This window comes from Drosophila novamexicana, unplaced genomic scaffold (genome assembly GCF_003285875.2).
Source record: "Drosophila novamexicana strain 15010-1031.04,08,12 unplaced genomic scaffold, DnovRS2.1 tig00000986-arrow-arrow-pilon, whole genome shotgun sequence".
In the NCBI taxonomy this organism is placed as follows: Eukaryota; Metazoa; Arthropoda; class Insecta; order Diptera; family Drosophilidae; genus Drosophila; species Drosophila novamexicana.
The window spans coordinates 1,932,858-1,956,175 of NW_020824835.1; the positions used below are offsets into that span (position 1 = coordinate 1,932,858).

General features: G+C 39.4%; 1 protein-coding gene across 1 annotated transcript in view; it reads right to left on the minus strand.

Annotated features, from left to right (window-relative positions):
* LOC115765629 (protein couch potato) overlaps nt 1-23,318 on the minus strand; it is a gene marked incomplete at its 5' end in the record, with an annotated part of 63,847 nt that overhangs the window by 39,154 nt on the left and 1,375 nt on the right. The window lies entirely within an intron of this gene.

Consider the following 23,318-nt stretch of genomic DNA (forward strand, 5'->3'; position numbering starts at 1 on the left):
ATCAACAACAACAACCGTAAACTTTGCTGCATTTTCCATTGATTTTCGAGTGGTTTTAGCTGCTGTTTTTGTCGTGTCATCTGCTTTTTGTAGTTAGTCTGAAAATTAGTTTATGGTCAAAACTTTTGGCTTTTCGCAATGTGTTTTGCATAGTTGTAGACAAATTCAGTTGCCATCTCAAATGAAAATCACAAATTTATTGACGAGAAGCTATTTCGACTAAATATTCAATAAAGCCAAAATGCCAAAAACATGCTATTGGTATAGCAAGAGCTAGCTGTCAGATATGCTGATTTCAGTATTATGGAGAATATGGAACAAAGCTGAAGCAGAAAATCGAAGTTTCATAACATAAGTGAATTAAGGTGATCTATTATCTGAGCTTATAAGAGAATAATGTTCTGAATGCTGGACTAATGCGAATCAAAGCGTATCCTTAAACTGCTGAATACAGCATATAAAGGATGACATCAATATATTTACATAATCCCTCCATAAAATGCAATTAATGCATATTTCTTGCTGTGGTAAAGAAATAGAATACGTTCTGTAGAAACGCACTGTTATATGTAAGTAATAGAATTCTCTTCATATGCATAGCGGCCCATAATAATCAAAAGTACCTAGAAATATCACAAAATTAACATTAATCTGAATGCATTTACTCTAACATTTGCCGTAACGGGATACCAGATTTTGTAATAAACAAAATATATTATTAAAAAAAAATCGTTAACAGCGAATTTAATATGAGGATAAGGAGCTTAATACGATTAAGTCTTTTGAGATTAGTTGCATATCCAATATTTGGGATTATTCTTCTTTAAGCCTTTAACGTTATTTAAACCACACACACATACATACACACACTACCGCAATTTGATTCACCAAATAGCTGCCGCCTAATGGTTGCTAACGATATGGCTTAGGTTTTTTTGATTACCGCAAAAATTCCCAATTCTGCTGGCTTAGTAATTATTTTCTTTTGTTGTCTGTTTTTGGCATTTATTAAATTAGCAGCAAAAAACAGGCATTTAAAATGCCTAAAAATATGCAACAAAATGAAAACATATAAATAATTAAACCGCAGTTTTTTGCCAACCATTAAAAGGGCATTCTCCGGGCGTGTGGGCGTGGCAATACAAAAGCGGGCTTGGAAAATGTTTGTTTTTGGGTCGCCGACAGAAAAAAAAACGGGCGGAGCGACTGTGGCAAGGGATTGGAATGCGGTGGGTGTAAAAAATGCTGCGTTCAGTTCAGCGGCAACGTTTGTTGCACGGTCTTCAGGGAGATGCCGCACAACAAAAGGCCCGACCTCAACTGAACTGAAGCCGGTGGCATCATTAACAAGTACCTAAAGCAACTGGTAAAGCAGGCCAGAATCTTCTCATCAACATAATGTGCGGTTGCGCTGCACACTGCAAAACATAAAAATCTCTGAACTTATTTCGCTCAGAGAGGCGCATTCTTTTTATTTTATTTTTTAATCTGCCGTCCACTTAATGACCGCAAATCAGAGCAGGATTATGTGTGCACCAGCTTGCAGATGCTTTGCTGGGTCATTAAATAGCGCGTGTGCGTATTGGTGTCAACTTTAATTCATTATTTTTTCTCTGCATGAACTGCCTTTTCTCCTTCTTGGTGACGCTCACATTGTACTTATATCCTTGTTGTTATCCTGGTCGCTATGTCGTGTATTTTACTTTGATTTATGAAATATGCATAGCTTTTGCTCCGCAACTCTCCCACTACGCTGTATTGAGTTGAATTTTAATGCGGTTGCCTAGAACGTTACATTGATTTTCCATGAAGTCCCACTTAATTCCCTCAAGTACTTGCTAAATGTTTCCCAGGAAAAACTTCTGCTGGCTGCGAAAGAAGCTGCGGCAAAAGTAACTGTTACCACGACAGTCTTTGCTATCATTAAATAAATTGGAGTAATTAAATAAATGCACTTGACAGATGTTGCCCACCGAATTTGTGGTTGTAATTGCTCTCGCAATGCGAAAAGTTACTCTCGTTGCACACTTGGAGCTGGTTGTGCCACAATCTGGGGCAGGCAGAATGAAAATTCCTATTCGAAGTGCTGACTGCCTGTCATTTACTCTAATGAAAATTGAGAAAACGTATTTGTAACTGCAGCAGTATATATACCTATTGTGTCGACTGTGAGCTCATCCGAGTGTCAGTATCGATTATTGTTTCAAAAGTTTGTTATTGTTATCGAAATATGCCTTAAGTGCCTATCTTAGTTAAAATTTAAGTTAATTATCTATATTAAAATACTTAAGTTGATATCACAGCTTAAGCTCCAATGTTATTTACCCCTTTTTAATTTGCTTTTCGGTATTATCAATTGTGCCTATTTAGGTCTAGTTATACTTGGCGTTTGCGTCGACAATTATCGATAAATCTAACAAGGTGTTTGTAATAAGGATGCATCTACTTTTACATCCAAATTTTGTATTGTAAGACAGTTGGAGGATCATTTTTTCTCGAAGCTAAAGGGCAATGAGGATCAAAGTAGCCTCCCTTATAATCATTTTAAAATATACATATACAATTTATAAGATCACATAAAATCTGAAGCTCTGAATATGCGAAAAACTTAATTGTAATTAGAAGACAATTATTTATCGAGTAATTTCTAAGATACTTAATTTGAGAAATTGAATTACAATATTATTTTCATTACGTTAAATGTTATATATCAATCTTTATAATCATCTTATCCATGTTGAGTGCCACACCTATGATTCATTTGAAACTCTATCTGAAGCTTTCATTAACATAGTTTCAGTGTCAGAGCTTCAGAACTGTATCTCAACGAAGTCTCTTTCACTAATTAAAATAACATTTATCCCCCATTAGTCAATACAAAATGTGGGAAATAGAGACGTCATCTCGGAAATACACATTTCAAATAAGTATAGTCACATAGACATTTATATATATGTATATAAGCCATTACGTTCCGCATGGCGAGGGGCATTTATCTCTGGTCTGCTTGTTTGCTATTGCCGTTAAATTGAAGCGTTTATGTAGCTGACGGGCTGGCATTAGGAGCTCCCTCTCTCTCTCGTAATTTGGCTTAAACGCAGTTACATAAAAAAATGACAAGTTGTGCCTGAAGTGGGCCAAAAGGAAAGCAGCAGCCGGCTTAGATGATGTCCTTGGTGAGGGCGAAACCAAGCTGTAGAGCAGCGCAAGGAGCAGCCTCAAGAGGTAGCCGCTTATGAAAAGTCATGATGTATTTGTGGCCATTAATGTGGCAAAATGACACACACACACACAAGCTGTGTGTGCGTCAAGAAATGAATATTTATGTTGGCAGTTTCCTTAGCTGACAAGTGCTCCGTATACATAATATTTGCATTGCGATTATTAGTTGAGCTACTCCGCGCTGCGAGCTGCTGTGCATGTGCGGCCACCCGAGCAGGGACCGCCTCAACATTACCCTTTTCATGGTATCATTAATCAATTTCCAGAACTCACCGCAACAGCAGCCGATGTTGGCCAGCAGGTGACATTTGCATATATTCCATTCAACACTTGCAACTTTTGCGGTTAGCCAAAAGTTGTTCCGGCGTTAATTAACAGTAAACACCAGCTGCCAGTTGATGGTCGCATAACGTGCTCGTTATCAAGTTAAACACTTACCTGTGGCAGGGCTAGCGCGGCTAGACTCTGCAAAAAACTTTAACCCCATAGCTAAAGTGGCACTCGTGAAAATACATAAATATGAGACGCATATGCCTTGCTCTCTCTCCCTCTTTCTCTCTCTCCGTCTAAGCTTAATCCTTGCCATTAACATTTAATATTTTTCTGCTAACTGCACACATGCATGTGTGTGTGTGTGTGTGTTGGATTTTTATGGTCTGCTGACAAATTACGCGAACTTTCCATTAGTCGCAAATGCTGCCAGACAGGCCTTTCTCACGTGCTGCATTAAAAATATTGCCACACTTCTTTCTTTTTTTTTTAATTTTTTTCGTTCATCTTTAAAATTTGCAATTCTTTAATAAAAAGGTAAACAGAGAAATGTAATTTCTTTTCCCCGGGTCAGTTTGCAATTGCTCTTCAAATGGAAAACTTTGCGTCAGCATATAGTATGTAATTATAAATGCCAAAGTTAATAGAATAGAGCCACAAAAATAATGAAGAGGCAAAGTTGCTCAACTTCAGCCCGTCCGTACATATGCCGACGACAAAGATTAATATCACAAAGCTCATTAAAATTGCCAGTTTTTATACATACATATATATATATATATATATATATATATATACATATATATAATCTCATGTAAATTGGGGATTGGGCGTTTGCTTGGCTGTGACGCTGAGCTACTGAGAAGCTCTCTCTATGTCCTGCTCCAGGTGCGCAGGCAGCTGAAGTAAAAGATTCACGCGATGCTAAATAATTTGTCTACGTTGAAGTTCAAGGAACTGGCTGGCTGCTAGAGAGGGTGTGGGTGGTGCGAGGGACTGGGCATGTGGGGATGTGTGGAGACACGTCTGCGCCTTTTGTTTATTGCGGTTTGTTTATAAAAGTTGGCTCTGTTAATATATATACGGCAGGGCAGCTACACACGACTGGGGCGCCATGCATCATTTGCGGCAGTCTAATAAATTTATTACAGCCAGGACACGCAACGCAGCAAGATGGTAAGGTGTTGGACCACGAGTGAGGGGTTGGGTTAATTCCACACGCTAATGATGTAACCACATTTGCCAGCAAATTATCTCCACATCAAAAGGTTGCTGCGGATGAAGGCCGGAGAACTGTATGCGAAGTTTGCCAGAAAACTTGGCGATTGATGGAGGTGTTTTGATTTTAATGAGCATTAGCATGCGGTTTGTGGCGCATTTAACTGCCAGGACTTAAAGCAGCAGCAGCAGCAGCAACGGCGGCGCATTACGGTAAAGGAAAAGTTTTTTGGGCCTCAAATTGCTGGGTACTTTCCCAAGGTGTTGTTCGCGGAACTTTGCAGCTGTAGCATTTAGAGAGCCATTTACGAAAATGGTTTTCTAATACGATTTAAGTTGAGGCTATGCGGCTGCAGCTGTCCAAGCCCAAACAATAGTATGTATAGAAGTATGTAGTATGTATATATATATAGTCGGAAAATCTGTTGGCACTGGCAGTCAACTTGGTTTTTCTTTTGTTTAACGATGCCGCGATAAGCTTGATGAAAGTGTCTGAGGGAGCGAGAGCGCACAGTTGGGCGACACAGATTTATCTTAAACTGGGCAATCTGCCTGAGCGTTCACTCGGCTGGCGGCACAGAGTAATTTGTTTGCCCAATGACAGGCAGACAACAACAAGCAGCAACAACAGCAACAGCAGCAGCAGACTAGACTTGCGGCTTGCAAAAAAACGTTTGTAAAATGAAATATTTAATTATAACACACAAAACTTAGCAACAAGTTGACGCCACTGTCTCTAAATGATTTTCTCGTGTATTTAATCAAATTACTGCAAGTGGAATTTTAAGTGGGCCTTGTCTTGCCTTTTGCCAAGATTCGCACAGAATCGCAAAATCGGCCAATGTATTTTTATGCCAATTATTTTATGCATCTCATGATCAAGTATAAATAGTGAATCTTTGAGGGGCTGGGCAGCAACAACTCATGCCATATTTTTGGTCAACTCATGAGCTTTCAACTTACACACTTTTAAATTCCAATTTTATGTTAGTTCAATAAAACTCCCCTTTAAACTAAACATACTTGCACATAATTTCATGTGCAAACAATCAGCCACAAAAAATAATTTAAATTTGATAATTTTGTGCACAATTTTCATTTGAGAAAATTCTTGTTATTTCATTTGCGCAATTTATTTGCATTCAAATGGGCTGCTTGTTCTATAAAATATTGCTTCGATATTGTTTATTGTGGCCATGCGAGTGTTTTGTTGCAATTTCTAATTCATTTGGCCAATTTACTCGTGGTTTTATTCAAATGCCATTTGCCAGCAGATAAATCAACATTGAAACCCTAGCCCCCTGGGCTAGGGGGAGTTGTGGTAGCAGATCTTTGAATTGCACTGAGTACAAGTACCTTGGGAACTGGCACACATGGCAATCAGAGGCGTCAGCCATTCCCAGCAGAGAGCGCTGACAATACACATGGAGGGAAAAACATGAAAGCATTTTTGTTTTTCTCTTTGTTTTCCCATATAAATACATATTTTTTCTTTCGGCGAAAGTTACTGACCAAATGCATTTGCGTATTTATTGTAATTAAATGCTAAAAACTTTCAATGATTGAGCACAACTGAAGAAAATTCTGTGTTTTCCATGCCGGCGAACATGTTTAGTCACACCCACATTCGTATATTTTGGACTAAGGCATTTCCACAGTCATATTAATTAGATCAATTAAAGATACGCCAACGATTTCTATCAATTAATCGCTCAATTAAGCACTAGTCACGAGTGTGAGTGAGCCTGACCATGAGTTTGAATGTGTTTTGTTGTCAGAATTATGAGAAAATGTGTTAAGTACATTGCAAATGTCAAAGTCAAACAAGCAACATGCGATATCAATATCTATCGATACTGTTGCCAAAAGCTTAGTCGTTATGCCTTAAAGCGTCTGCGCTGTCTCTTTTAAATGTTTTTAACTAAACTCAGAGTTTTAAAAAGTAGATAGTCGCAAACTTTGCTGAAATGTACAGTTGTTTAATTTAACGGATATGCCACAGTCAAGCCACATGCGGTATTCAACAAAGCTAACAAAGGTATATTAAATTCAAAATTGTATAATTTTTTGAAAAAGTCACACGTTTGGAAAATAAGATACAAACGTAAATTTAAGCGGTTCAAACTGTATGTGATATATAATTAATGTAAATCCCACATCGATATTATAAGCAAACTAAATTCTGTTACGACTTAAATAGGACAGTGAATTATATAAAATGTATGCAATTTCAGCTGATCGATATTTGATAAATTTGCAATTGCCACTCGATATATGTACATAAGTACTTAATTCTTTTTACATTATGTACAAAATTGCACATAAAGTGCTTAACTTAGAAGTTATTATATTTAATTAGCATTTAATTAAAGATAGTTTGTTTGTGGCTCGAAAGGGTTTATCATTAAAGCTGATTACTTCAAGACTAGCTACTACTTGTATTAATGCAAGCTGCGGCTGCTTTGAGTCCGCGTGCCCTATACATTACCGCAAATTGGAGAGCCGAGCGCAGGGCCTGAAGCGTATGGCGAGGCAGTCACGATGACGATTGCCGCATTGGTAACTCGAGATGGGCGAGGCTTTGTGGTAAGTCCGAGTTGCATAAGTCAAGTCAAGTCTGTTAATAAGCATATTCAAGTGCGCTTACATCTGTAGATCTAGCTTGAATGGGGGCGTGGAGCTTGGGCAGGGGCTGATTCCCTGACGTGGCTTGACGTGAAATGCGAGCACCCAAGAGTGCTCTTAACCACATTCGAAAGCCCGCGCTTTATGTTCACATTATTACTTTTCTCACTTTTCAACAACAACATTTTACCATTTTGGTTTTTTCTGAGGCCTCAGAGTTTTATTTTATTTTATTTTTGTAGACATTGTTTTTTTTTAGCAGCTAAATGCCATTAACTTCCTGCTCTTTATGTGCTCACTGCTGTTGTTTTTTACTGTTTAATTGTTGTTGCTCGAATTGTTGTCGTTCGCAATGCTTCTGTTCGCAATGCTTCTTGCCACTAATTTGTCAAACATTAAAAAAGAGTCGTAAATATAACAATCAACTTTGGACATTTTGACATTTGGCGCTGCTGTTTTTCGTGTGCTGCCGAGCGTGAAGGTTATATAAAAAGTCCCAGTACAAACGACTGTGTACGAACATATATATATATATACTATGTGCTATATACTACATCTAAAGGTGTGTACGTTGGTGTGGGAGTGGAAAACAACGTCAGAGTTTGCGGTAGAACAAAAGGCCAACACAATCATGAGGTTTGCAATTTTCGTATGTTGGATATGTGTAAAGAATATTTATAGCTGGGATCTCGCATGATCTACCTGGAATGCATTTAGATAGCTCGAAGCGTAGGAAAAGATCTAATAATAGCTTTCAACATTTACAGTAATTGGGCAAATAAAATGCTAATTGACATTATAATAACCATTTCTCGGCACAAAAATTTGAAAACATGCAAAACGAGAAAGAAAGGCTATATTCGGCACGCCGAAGATCTAATACCCTTGCAGACCCATCTACCCTTGCCCGCATCTAAGAAGCACAGGTAAAATAGTTAATGCCGAGTTTGGGCAAGATATCTTGATAAGCAAAATGATTTTTTCATACAACAACTTAATTTTCGACCGATCGTTCCTATGGCAGCTATATGATATAGTGGTCCGATCTTAATAGGATTTTGCATATATATGAGGAGTAAAGTAAAACTAATAAATGCCGAGTTTGGTCAGGATATCTTGATAAACAAAATGTTTCTTCATACAAAAACTTAATTTTCGACCGATCGTTCCTACGGCAGCTATATGATATAGTGGTCCGATACAGCTGGTTTTCACATATGTGCTGCGTGCAACAGAAAGAGGGACTTCTGCACAGTTTCATTGAGATAACTTTAAAACTGAGAGACTAGTTCGCATAGAAACAGACAGACGGACAGACGGACATGGCTCTATCGACTCGGCTGTTGATGCTGATCAAGAATATTAACTTTATGGGGTCGGAGATGTCTCCTTCTATGCGTTACACATTTCACGACAAAATTATAATACCCTCTGCAAGGGTATAAAAATTCTGGTTAGTATCAAAGCTATAAGGTAAAGAAGTGTAAACATATTTACGGCTTTATAATTAGTGCGGGTTTTTTGGCTTTAAAATTAGCAACATCACAAATTTAGAACAATAAGTCTAACTGAGAGTTTCGCCAACATTTTTTTGCCTGAACAATATTGCAGATTTGGAGTAACTTTTATATTTTATGGCATCAACAAGCTTTCCAAGTGGATAATCAACATTTTCAAAAATGGAATTGAGTATTTTTGTAGTGCAAAAGTATTTATACTATGCGATAAATTGTATCCCGGCTCTTCGAATAGATGAAAATTGTGAATTCTGTGAATTCTGTACAAATAACAATTGCCACATTGCTATAAATTAAGTAATTGATGAATACAATACAATACATTGAATACACCAATACATTTTGCTTAATATCTGGTTAGATAATTCAATCCTGTATTTTATTTTAAATAAGGTATTTTGATATCCCAGACTGTGTGACGGGTTGTTCAAGTAATTACTCCAACAACAAAAACACCTCAAGTGAAATAGCTGTGCAAAATCTTGTATTACTGTGGACGTCATGGCAATTGTCAACAGCGTCAACAATGTCGACAAGCCAAATTAGCATGAGTAATTAACTTAAATACAATAGAATAATTTAGTTTTCCAAATTGCACACGAAACATCTCCGTCTCTTTCCTTGTGTGTGTGTGTGTGAGTGTGTATCACCGACTTCCCACCCCGCCCAAATGCCTGCCAGCAGACGCTCTCCGGCTGCGTTGCTCGCACAAATGATAATTTTGCATGTACTTAAGCGAAACGTGGCGGTGAAATGCCTAGAAGCATGGAAGGGGCGTAATCTGAGAGAGGGCAACGTCATGTCACCATTTTGGACTGTAATTACGCGAACGCACGTCAGCTGAACGCGAACCAAATTGACCGCTTCAGCGGATATCGGAGCCATGGCGCTGTGGAGTTTGACCCTCCCTTCCATATAATGCCCAGATACTCATCGTGGATATCTATCGTGTGGTACACGGTTTTTCGCTTTAGCTGCAAATCAGTTGATATCATGTATTTCGCGGGCGGATGAGCTCTATAATTTGTGTGCGATTCCTAATTGACATTTTATGACCCAGATTTTGCCTAAGCTAATTACATTTTGATTGAATTCTTGATAGTTCCAACAGACCGAACTGCAATTCGCCTTCAGGTGTAATTTTGAAATTGTGAATACTTGCGTGATAGATAAGCAAATAATAATGTTTGATGACATAAGTGCTACGATGCATACCTGCAATCAAAGAATAGAAAACATATGATCCTAAATATTTTAAAATATAATCAAATAAAAAGAAAACAACTATTAAGAGTGACATTGTATACCCAGCTAACCCTACACCCTCGGTGCTTCGAACATAAATTATGAAACTTGTTGAAAGTACTTTAGACATTAAAAATATTATGTTATTCCCATTTTCAATCATGGAACGAAATCTTCTACATAAAACTGTATATCGTGATTGACTGACACACTTTTCGCGGAATCCCGACTTCCTCGGTAGAATTGCGACTTAACAATTTTTTGGGCGAAGCTTTTAAGTTTTTCCGTATTTGCATCAACATTAGTTTCAAAGCTCTACAAAAGAATTTTATGAATACGTGATGCAGCGATTTGGGAAATTGCACCCCCAGCTGTTGCATGTAAGTTTCTTGCTTACCATCGAAATCATTTTCAAAGATCGCTGTGAGAATTTATTTAATACGTTCTTGGGTGGCGAAAAGGTTTAATAAGGTTTAAAAAACGAAAGTTTATTCTTAAGCTTCCAGGTTTTTCACCGCAAGTCTAACAAGGGCGGAAATGGAGATCAAGATGGGTAGATTTCAATTTTCCACGGGCGTGTACTCAGTGGAAAGGTAATATCTTAAAGTTTAAGCACAAAATGTTCCACGGGAAAGGCCTAGCAATACCCGCTAGCCACATCATATATTTATATGTTTTATGTGTTAGTGCATGTATTTTTCAAACATTTCTGCTATTTGGCAACACCGAGATTACGTTTAAGGGGCTAAAAGGCTGGGTGGTCCTTAAATAACTCGTTTTTGTCACCCAGAGAAATGCCGAATCAGCATCATTTGTGAGCATGTGGCTATACAATGGGCGGCTAACGCACTTAACCCTTGTTGTCCAATACAGTTATGTCATCTGAACACTGCCTAACCAATCGTTTCCCAATGGTTGTTCCCAGACCAAAAAAAAGGCGTGCAGCATATGCCTTTTCTGCTTTTTAATGCAACACAATGCTGAATGGTTTTCTATGCATTCCACATTTTGAAATTAAGCAACGATTCCTTTTCGCCACAGCTCTTTTGAGCTTGGAGCTGGCCCCGGGCTGGGCTCGGGTTCGAGTTCGGGGGTTGGCTGTTTTGGAGTTTGTTCGCCTTTTGTGGTGTAAATAGGCGGAAAAGAAAATTATGTTTACGCAAAGTGGATAGAATGAAATCGGTTTTCTATGGCATACACCCAGGCGCATTGTTCGCGACTGCCCTCGCTCAGTGGGACAAACGGCAGTTCTGCACTCCGATTAGAGCCGAAAACGTCTGTGCCAGCACCCAAACTCCTACCAACCGCTCCGCCTGCCCCTTGTGCCCTGCGATTTGGCAACTTACATGCAACTCAAATTAAATGAATTGCTCAACGCGCACATCCCTCCTCAGGCTGTCGAGCAACCCGTAAGCTCATTTTTTTAGCTTCACCGACTGCTGGCCCCTTGGCGCCCTATTAAAAACATGCTTCAATGGTTTTTGACCAGCTTTTTGTTTGCTGCTCGGAAGTTGTTGTTCCGCAGCCTCCATTAACCAACTGGAAAGTGGTCCAGCAAAAAGTTGCAGCCTCTACATGCCTTTGCCCGCCAGGTACTTAGCTAGGTAAATGAACTATGAAACACTCTACTGAATAATTTATGTGCGTTCTCATAACCAGAGCATCAGCCACTTGAATCGCTGATCGACTGTACAAGCCCTCTTCTGCTAGGTTTTAATTGCGGGGGCGTGGCCAGCACTAAAGGTGGGTAGCTATAAAGTAATGGGAACCTTGGATGCACAAGTGGAAGCATTCCACTTATCGATTTATGCATAAAGTTTTGTCTTTTACGATTTACTGCAATTAGTTAATACAATTAAGCTCACATTTAGCTATTGTGAGCGTTACAGCTTAATAATTAAGGATTTCTCGGATTAATTTATTAACGTATAAAAGCAAATAATTGTATGAAGTTGAAGTTAAATAGTGTAAGTTTAGGCTTTTATATATATATATATATTTTAAATTCTGTATTCAATATTAAATTTTTTTTTCCGTCCAGAGGAACAGCATTCAATTTTAAACTCAAGTTGAGATTGAAGTCAATTCAATCAAGTCAGATACTACTTTAGGTTGATTTGTTAACTTTGCTTTCGTTCGTTTTTAGATTGTAAATATTCCATTAATATTGAAGAGAAGTAACCATAAAATTTATTAATTGCATGCATCCTATTATGGTTTGACTTGTTGAATTTGCACCCGTTACGTTTTAAATATGAAGTACTCTATTAATATTGGAGAAAATAACTCAGAATTTAGTTTAACTGCCCACAATTGTTCCAATAGTAGCTTTAATGAGCTTTAAAGCTTTAACTTGATTTGTTTTAAGGTATAAATATTCCATTTATGTTAGAGAATGGTACTCATAGAATAGATTAACTGCATGCAGGATATACATGCTCTACCAATTTAAAGCTCTTTGTGGATTTCAAGCTCTACAGATTTAACCAACTTTAAGCTGAACTTTGCATATTTTTACTAAACTTGCTGCCGCTAACAACAGCGCTGCTTGCATAAAACATCAAACGCTGTGCCAAAATGTAAAGGTCCCTACGCGCAGTCCACCCACAACAACGCCCACAACCACGCCCGAGCTGGTTGCAGCAACACTCCCCCAGCGAAGCGCGAAATCGCATGCTAAACAAATAAGAGCAGCATGAGGTATAAAAAAATACGTCGCTAAAAAACAAAGAGTAACTGAAACTATACCCCCCCCCTCTCCCCCATCCCAATCCTTTTTCTCAAACAGCTTCGCCCCCTGCAGCTTCAGAGTTATGCTCAGCTATTTTTGGCATGCAGCGAGCTCAGCTGCGATTTGTTGTTGTTTTTTCCATTGTTGTTTTCGGTGTTGTTTGTGGCGCATGCTGTTTGGTTTGAGGGTGAAATAAAATCGTATAAACAAAAGGCGCCCTAAAGTTGATTTCCGGTTTCCGCTCAAATGGCCGCCGCCTGCGCGTTCGTGTGAGAATTGTGTGCTGCCTGCAGCCTAACTGTAGGTGTCCGTGTGTGAGCAACTGTGTGTGTGTCAGTGTGTGCGTGTGTGTGTGTACATTTTTTATATTTTATGATTGACTGCCTGCAAAAAAACACAACCAACATATACGCGCTGGAATTCGTTATAAAGTGTTGGTTGCAATTGTTAGCTGAGATTTAAAACAGCAGCCCTGGCAGGGAGCATGGCAAGGGGGAAGAGTGCTTAATGATCCAAATGTGCCACAGCCAATCAAATTGGCGACGCATTGGCAAAATACAATTGCCAAAGCAAATATAACAAATTTCACGAATCATTTATGTAAGCATGTCAAAGTTGTGTTAAACAGAAGTATGAGACAAATTGAGAGGTGCATAGCAGAGGAAGAGAGCCTGGTGTTGTGTGAGACGCATGCCTGCGAATCCATCACCTCTTTGGGGCCGCCGGGGCCGTAACTAATGAGCAAAGTACGCTCAGTTCGCTCGCACGGCGAGCAGCTGAAAGAGATTCTATGCCAGGCGGCTCTTACTCTACCTCTCTCTCTCTCTCTCTCTCTCTCTCTCTGTTTCTGTAGAGTTGGAGTTTGGTAAATGGCCAAACAATGGCCACAAATCTGCGGCGCCTACGCAGCACATGGTCTACACGCCTTAACTCGCCTCGCCACGCCTGGGTGGCATGCGACATTGTCATTTGTCTTAGCAGCTGTTGCTGTGCTGGGATTGGCTAGTGATGCTCTTTTTGTGTGTGTCCTTTCTATGCTTCCACTGGCATGTGCCTAGCGTGTTGTCAACGCATTACGAGGCAACATGTTCAGCACATTAGCAGCTGAGGGGTGGGCACCATTTGGGTCGGCGACGGAAGGCACATAAAATACGAATGTTGCCTGTTATTATTTGTTTAACAATTTTCAATTACCGCACACCCACAGCCGTTCTTTACATTTACAATTTGAGTGAAAATAAATAAAAACAAATTTAACCGCAGCGTGTAAATTAAATTTCAAATGAGAAATCAGACGTTGGTCGGGGAGTAAGACTGCAGCCTATAAATTTTCAATTGATAGACCACTCTGCTCTGGCCAGGCCATTCAACTATAAATATTTAATTACGTTTAACCTTTTTTCCTGACCGCAAAACTTTTGGCTTGAAGAAAGAAAACGCCCAACAACAAAAAAGGAGACAAAACTCGAAACTTCAATTATTCCACGTAAAAAATAAGCAAGCCACAATGGGCGTGGCCAAAACGTGTAAAAAAAAATTCAAAAGAAGAAAACTGAAAACGGGTAGTTTTGGTTCCTTTGGCATTTGCTTGGTCACGATCTGCTGTTTACATGGGATACGGGACACACTGGAACCTGGTTCGTTTAGTAGTCCACGCTGAAAGCAACGTGTCTCTGTACTTGCTCATACCTGTACACCGGTACACCCGCGCAGACCCCCTCCCGGTAAGGCACTTGTTTGTTTGCTGATTTGTTTGACTTGCGTGTCGATGATGACACAACACAAAAAGTGAGCAAACCCACAAAACAGCAACCGGTCGACGGTCGCCAAGGCAAACTTAACAGAAGAAAAAAAAGAAGAAGAACAAGTATAACTAAAGCCGCAGCGGCAAATCGGTAACAGAAAATTTCCGTTTGTAAACCAGGAAACCAACGGGACAAGCCAAAAAAATATAGGTAGCTGAACAAAGCGCCAAGGAGAAAAAATTCTTATAATAATCATAAAAAAAGGGCAGCACGCGGTCAACGTCGCATTGCATACCAACAGGGGCGGCTCTTGTTTGGGGCGGATCGAATGAATCAACAACTGACCCAAGCGGAAATTGTTGCAAATGTCAGCAAAAAATGTTGCTCTTTTTATACCCTTTCAGAGGGTATTATAATTTTGTCGTGAAATGTGTAATGCATAGAAGGAGACATCTCCGCCCCATAAAGTATATATATTCTTGATCAGCATCAACAGCCGAGTCGATAGAGCCATGTCCGTCTGTCCGTCTGTCTGTTTCTATGCGAACTAGTCTCTCAGTTTTAAAGCTATCTCAATGAAACTGTGCAGAAGTCCCTCTTTCTGTTGCACGCAGCACATTAGTCAAAACCTGGATCGGATTCCCTGTGCTTCTTAGATACGGGCAAGGCACTATGAGCATTATTAGAAGGTTTGGTCTGCAAGGATATTAGATCTTCGGCGTGCCGAAGATAGCCTTTCTTTCTCATTTTGCTTTGGGTATATTTTCTTTTCCTGACGCGTATGCGTGTTTATTTTACTTTATTTATTATATTACGTATACGTAGCTTGCATGTGACAATGGGCGCGAAGGGACAAAAGGGCAAGCACGCGGGTTGCCAGTTAACGGCAATTTCGGCACGCTGTTCACACGCACAGAGCAGACATTGGGGCAGCCTGATGATTTAAGCACACACAGGATACAGGAAACAGGAAGCGTGCGCCTATGGAAATGCAATTGAGGGCGCTTAAATTCAATTGTAGTTAAGCAACAAGCAGGCAGACTGAGCATTGAGTGAAAGCAACGAATTTAAACTCAGTAATAGATTTATGTATTTTGCCTAGGCTGGAATAATTTGAATTGTCGTGAATGTGTTTAGATTATAGATTTCTATTTGGCTCATTCAAACTGGTTAATGGAGCGTGCTGCCAATTCTCATTGTCAAGTTGAACAGAACTAAATATAATAATAGTTGGACGACAAAAAGCTGGCTATAATATTATCAATGGGAATGTAGGTTTAGGTATCGATATAATAATATTCATATTTTGCTTTCCTTAAATCAATTTAAATTAAATTAAATGACAATTTACTCATCTTGTGGGCACAAGTTTAACTCCAGAGTTGAGGTATTTTATGTAACACGTTGCGTATGCGTAATTTTTACATTTAAATAGCAAACACTTGAGAGTCGCCTGCTATGAAACCTTTGGAAATTTAGGCAAAGGATGTAGCCTTAATTAGTTGTGACAATTCGTCTTTTGGGTTATTTCGCATGCCGCCTCCCATTCATTGGCGATCTCATTTATGTGCCGTTTGCATGTTATCGATTTGATGGCAACTCGTAAATTTTTGTTGCTCAGCAATTGGCCAAGACGAGCAACAGCAACAGCTAATGAGCTATAAAAAGTGAGTGAAAAAGCGACTTAATGAGCGGTAGAAGCGCAACAGCCGCTGGCGCCGATGACGATGATTTGAGGAGACGAAAAGCACAAAAAGGATAATAGCAAAGGTGCTAAATGTGGCCGCAGGGCGACGTTAAACGCTAAACCGGGTCAAGGGATATTAATGATGCGGCCCTGCAGCTGCATCAATTTCAGCTGCAATTTCTGCTGCATTTTCTCAGTTTTCACCTCAGACACGTGTTGTGGAAAATTCATTGTGCACATTCGTAATTAAGAGTTATGGCCACTAGGGGGGTGTACATGGCGGGGGTGGGGGCACAGCGCGTGCTGTGGGTCTGGGCAAACAGAACTTATTAATTTCTGCATTATTTAAGCGTGTAATTTATGTGCACAGTTTGCATTTTTAATTGCATTACACGGCGTGTGGTTAATGCATGTTAAATGCATGCAATTGGAAGAGCCAACTGCGTGGCGCAGGTGCCAGGACGAGGACGAGCACGAGCAGGTGACTCGTTGTGGCGCCGGGCGTAAGAGACAACTGTAATATGGTCGCATTATTTCAATATGGCATTTGTTTAATTAATTGAACTTTAATCAACGACAGCTGCCATACGTACTCTACACATATATATATTTGAAATACTCAACGTTGATATTCATTTTCCAAAAGGTCACCAACTGCATGGGAAAATCGTTTGATCCTTGAAACGATAAGGCACTGCGCAAGTTTCGTTCACAATTAAACTGTGTGCACTTTTGTTTCAAGCAGTTGGCGCAATTAACTTAGTTTTACACAAATTATTTCCGATAACATCTTTCAGTTGTGACCTTTTCATAATTTCATTTAACGCAAAATTGTCTTTAGCGAAATTAAATAAGGCGCAGACAAAGGACACAAGGTGAAGCAGCAAATCTTAGAGAAGGGTAGCGGACACGAGGGTCAGACAACACGACACGAAGACATTTTATAGAATGCCCTCAGCTCTCAAATGCTTAGCAGAAAAAAATTGTTCCTGGCTTTTCAATTTCATTTTTTGTGTTTCAAATTAGGTTTTTTTGTTTTTTGTCTTGAAATTTTCACTACCATTGCTCCCTTAAGAGAGATAGAGAGTGTTAAAGAATATCTTATGCTATTCAATTGTTCTTTATGCGGTATCCTTAAACATTTTTTTTAATTCTTACTTGAGTAGGCGCATTTAGACATCTTTTCTTGTTTTCTATGCTTTGTGCGATATCCTTAAACATTGCCCTCAATCAGTGTTGCGAAATGTACATAAAATGTGCCAATGCTTTCATGTTCCTTTTGAGCTCAGGCCAAAATAATTATAATTTATTACGCAACAGTTGCAGCTCACGACTTACCTCACGAGCTCATCTCTAGCTGGACACACCTTTTGGACTGCCTTGGGGTGTGCTATCGCACAAAGCAATCGTAGAAATTCTTGTGTCCTGACTGCCAATTGTGGCCGGCTAATGGCGCTCAAAATTTTTTGAAGCACTTGCCGGCACTTCCGGCGCCTGCACTTGAGCAGCAAATTCCCAGCCATTATGGCGTCTAGTAGGGTATTGGGTTTGGAGTATATTTGGCGGCATTTGTTTCTTTTTAGAAACTACAGTCGGATGCCGAAAATGGCTTAAAAGCCTTGTCACAAACTCTTTTTTATTTGGCATTAAACTGAGCACAAACAAAAACGCAAATGGCAAACAAAAAAAAATACCCAACGTTGACATTTCACTTAGCGAAACGGATCAAGGGGGTTGTGTGGGGGTGTGCAAACACCCTTTAATATATGTGTATGTGTGCTCACACCCCTGGGGACCACACAAAAGTTGCTTAGAAATTCATTGGGCTAAAAGTTGTTCGCTTGTCCCAATCGCCTGCTCCGTCTATAGTATCTGCTATGTTCTTGTCTCTATCTCCCACGCGCTCACTGTCCCTGTCGCTCGCATACGCTTGCTTGTTTATTTATAGTTATAGCGTGTGTCGAGACGACAAATAAATTTTTGGACAGCAATTTCATGCAACGTGCCAGGCACAAATGAAAAAAAATAAGAAGCAGAACGAAAATGTTGATTTGAATTTGCCACACACCAAGAAAGCAAGTGGCGGAAACCACCAAGCTTAAAAGCAACGCCAACCAATTCAAGTCACATTGCATTTATTTATAAGCACTAAGCGAGAAGATGCGACCCGTCTCATATGGCAGCGGCCTTGCCAGCTGCGCATGCAGGCAACAGTTGCCGTTAGACGCGGCATTACCAGCTCTTACAATGAGTGTGATTAAAACACAGACTAATGCTTAAGTTTTATTTGATATGCTGTCTACTGATGCTAATTCGATAGATGTCTTTTTAATTCTTACACAAAAGGTGTAACCCACAACCCATCGATTATATATATTCTTCATCAATATCAGCAACCGTGTCGATATAGAGTTCTCCTCCTGTTGGTTTCTATGAAAACTAGTAGTTTTAAAGTTGTCATCTGGTCTGCATTTCTGGTGCACCCAGTACATAGTTCGAATCGGATCACTAAGCCATATAGCTCCTATTTGAATAAGCTGTCGAAAAGTTGGTTCTTGTGTGGAATACTTTTTTATTCATCAATATATCTTGAGCGAAATCGGTATTTAAAAGTTTCACTGTGCTCTCTATATATATGCAAAATCTTAACAACATCGGACCCATATATCATATTGCTGTCATAGGATCGATCGGTCGAAAATTAAGTTATTGTGAGATCTTTACAAAACTGTGGACCTTCTAGTTATATCTTATCATATACAGAGATACTATATTATAAAGCTATATCGGAAGAATATGTCGAAATATGAGTTTATGTTTGAAAAAGTATTATGTTTTTTAAGATATCTTTACTATTAGCAACAACGAGGTTTTCACACGTATATTTAATCGTCAGCGTGTCGAAGATAGTCGTTCCCTTTAAAATTTCTTTGTTATTTGTATAATTTTAACTAAGTGTTGACGCCACCTACCGGTCAGCTTGGGCAAAAGGCAATTTTACGGCTGGGGAACTACTTTATTAGCATGCAACAACATAACAAATGCAAAAATGTCCAACTGAAAAATACATTCAACTAGGAAATGAAAAAGAGCACTGTCACTGACAAGGATGCGAGAGAGGAAGAGAGAGAGAGAGATAGAGATAGCGAGAGAGATAGAGAGCGAGATGGGGAAACAGAAGAAAGAGCATTCTGACAGCACGCCATTTGGGCACATGGCAATTTCCGTCGAGAGCACATGACAAAAATTGTAGAGTATGTCACAGGACGGATGCGGTGGTGCGGTGAATGCGGTGCTGCGGCCGTACGTTAGTAAGGCAAATTCTTTTTGGCCAAACTCTAACAAAAAGTTAAAGGTTTAATTGTGCGCAACGCTTAAAATGCAAGGCTATACAGACAGAGGGGGAGAGGAAGTTGCAGGTTTGTGCTGTGAGTGCAACATCTGTGACAAGTTTTATTAAGTTTATTTTATATTTTCGCATTTGCTGGTGTGCGCAGAGGAGAGGAAAAGGGTTAACGACGTGCTATCACAATTTTGTCGGCTTGCATTGTGTTTGTGTGTGCGAGTTCGTGTGGTCAGCAGGGTAAAGAGATGCTTTGTTGCAACTTTGATAAAATCAAATGTGGATGCTATAAATAGAAGTTAGTGAAGTCTGGGGCATAGTGAGTGTTGGCCTTTCACATACAATTTTTAGGCAGGTTGCTTACACACACTTGACTCAATGGCCTTTGCAAGCTAGAGTCAGCTTCAGCTGAAGTTGTCGCATGCCGGACAAAGGTCACTTAAAGCGCTCGCATACTCGTAAAACGTTTAAATGAAAGAAAAGCTAAGGGTTACAAGCGCCAGGGTGTGGGGAGTCGGGGAAAGAGCGAAGGAGCTGGTGGAGCGGCAGGTAATGCATATCCTCGAGGGTAGCTCGTCGGGTGTGTAAAATATTTAAGTGCCATCAGTTGCAGTCATACTTTTTTAATTGACTTATCAATAATTCATGCGAAAAACACACACGTATGCACACGAGGCAGCGGGTTAAAGGGTAAGCTAGAAGGAGACAGGACATACGCCACACATTCATAAATACAAATGAAGTCAGCGGCTGAGCGCGAACGCGAAAGGTGTGACAAGTGTGAGAGATTCGAGCTGTTGGCCAGGTCGACGACTTGGAATATTTATACACATATGTATGTCCTGTGCACGCCCTGCCACGCCGAGTGATGCAAGGTAGCAGTCAGGAATGTGCCCATTGTATACGGCAAAAAATTCTATTTTTAACTTAAGCCTTAATAAATTTTATAAGATTTTTAAATAGCGGCTTTATTTTTTTATGTAAATATATATTACAAAAATATTATTTTGGTTTCTGACTTGTTTTAACTAAAAAGACTGGGGAGTAGGTTGAACGGTAGGTGGGTTGCATCGGATGAGTGCAAAAAATAAATATTCGGATGATTTTTCAACCCAAAAATCGTTACAAAATCTTATGCATTAGATTCTCAGCAGATTTCATTCATCTCATATATATTATTGCAGACACTTTAGCATAGCGCCCAGTCTATAAACCAAATTTGTTTAAGGTAAGAATAAAATTCCTGCCTTTGAGTTCGGTTCATAAATCCGATTTTAATCATCCCATAAGCCCAAGTTTTGGTTTCCCATATGATTACAGAGCTTTAATAAGGCAATTCATATTAAAATTTAGATATTTTCATATAGATGTTGAAGATTAAATTTTTTATCTACTTTGAATTGGCATCTACCGAATGTGGTTAGATAAATCCAAGGGTTGGGGCCCAAATTATGAAATCATTAGAGCTGAGTCTCAATCGAAAGTTTGTGGAATTAAACCAGAATATCTTTGAGCAAGATATGGGTCGATTCTGAAGTTATTTGCGTGTTGGTTAAAGGTAAAAAATTAGGTGGAAGTTCGGGTGAATATTTTATTGATTATCATTAATCATATGACTGTTGTTATTATATGTTACATTTATGCTAAGATGGCTTATATTATTGTTGCAAGTATATTTTGCAGTATTCAGCCATTTCGCCCTATATTTAATTTGATTAATTTGAAGCGACAGCAGAGTTATTTCGGTTTACTGAATTCCTGCTGCAAATATTTTTCATTTTCGTGCTCATCTTTATCTTGTGCTCCACTCTTGGCAATTTCAACTGCAGCCCAAAGTGGAAGCACGTGATTGATGCATTTTTAATGCGCATTTTGGGGTAGCAGTTTAATGCATTACACTAAAGGGGTTGACGGAAGGGATGTGAAGAGCGGTGGCGCGGACTGGGAATTGGGCCCGCAGTGGTTATATCCGCAATTTTTGTTGTTGATGTTGGAATTGCGCATTCGTTTGAAAATTGCAATTGAGTTGCGCGCCATTATTAAGCCTTTAAATAAATTTAGTTGACATCTCGCTTGCATCACATTATAAATATTTTGCGAGAAACATAATCAGGGCAAAGGTTGAGGACGCAAACAAAAGCAGCGCAGTAGAGCATTATGCATCAAGGAAAAAATCAAATTTAACGCATCGCTTCCATTCGTGCAAAGGTTGCCCAAGGAGGAGAATCTTGTGAATGCGCCTCGCTTGCTGAATGCTTTGAGTTTGGGCTCTGCGCCCTGGGCTGCTTAAAGAAAGGCCACGTAGCACTTGACATGAGCGGAGACAAATACACACACACACACATATACTCGCACATGCACTGAGAGGGCTCGCAGGAGGGCGTTTAAGTATGATTTAGGGCGTGGGTGGGGACCTTGGGCACGTGCCGTCGGATAACGCGCCGTTGCTCAGTGGGAAGTCGCCGCCAAATGAAAAAGAAGCAGCGTGAAAAATGTGTAGCATATGACAGGGCGCATAATCAAAAGTAAAGTAAACCAAAGGCTGGCCGAATCCGCCGGCCGAGCCAGCGCCGCCAGCCTCTTCAGCTGCCTGATGCACATGCCCGCTTACATTGGGGGCGCAGAGGCGAGCTGCTGCGTTTGGTTCTTATAACACAATATTTCACTCCATCGAAAAAGAAGGGAAAAAAAAACAAAAGCCAGTTCAAAAAAATTTTACGCCCGAGCTGCCGGTTGATGTAGCGCGCAGAGCTCTACACATGAAAGTGGCATTGGTAATGGGCTAGAGATTAGAATGTCTGTGTGGCTGTGCGTGGGTGTATGTGTCGGTGCTTGTGAGTGGGTGTGTGTGCGTGGGTGAGTGTTTATGTGTGTGCGTGTGTCTATGTGTATAAATGTTCATATACACGCACTTGACATTTCAATCATAAGTCTGTTTGCGAACGGCTTATTATCTGCGCTTGGACTTTTACCATGCAACTCAAATATTCACCAAATTGAAGCAAATATGTTACGTTAACGTTGCTGGGATAATATTAATAAGTATTACTATAATATGACGCATCTCTCATTATATTATGCTTGTTTAATGTGAAAAACAGTTTCATATGCAATTCTATCAGAGCTAAATGTACTTCTGAAAAAATTTATGCTGCCGATTACTTTTAATAAGATTTATTAATGATATTTATGCATGCATTTATATTTAAATTGGCCTGAAATATTCGATGTTCTAGGGTTTATCTAACTTTATTAGAATTTTTTTTTTTCTTATGTATGTGTTCTAAATATTAACTATCCGCGAATTATTTTTCACTTTATTTTCGAATACAACTCATTAATTTAATCGCCCAAGGTGCGAACAGAGATCCGCTGTTGTAACGTTTACTTTAACAACGTTTATATTCCTAAAAGACTCTAGTTAATAAAACAGAAGAACGGAAATTTTTCTTTGCAAGAGCTTCTGATTTCAAGTTTGAAACGCAATTTATCATTTTTAAGTGTATTCTCTGTGGTCCCATTCTGCAGATACTTTTTTAAAATAACAATTGGTTTGATCTCCCTTGCAGTTAACTACCTTTGAGCCACTTTTATAATATTAAACAAAAACTAAAAGTATTTCTTGGCTTCTATCGCAACGGCCTCTACTCGAATTATATTTTGGATCACTTGAGCAGCATTTGGCCACATCGATGTGGTGACTTAGTTGGAAAAA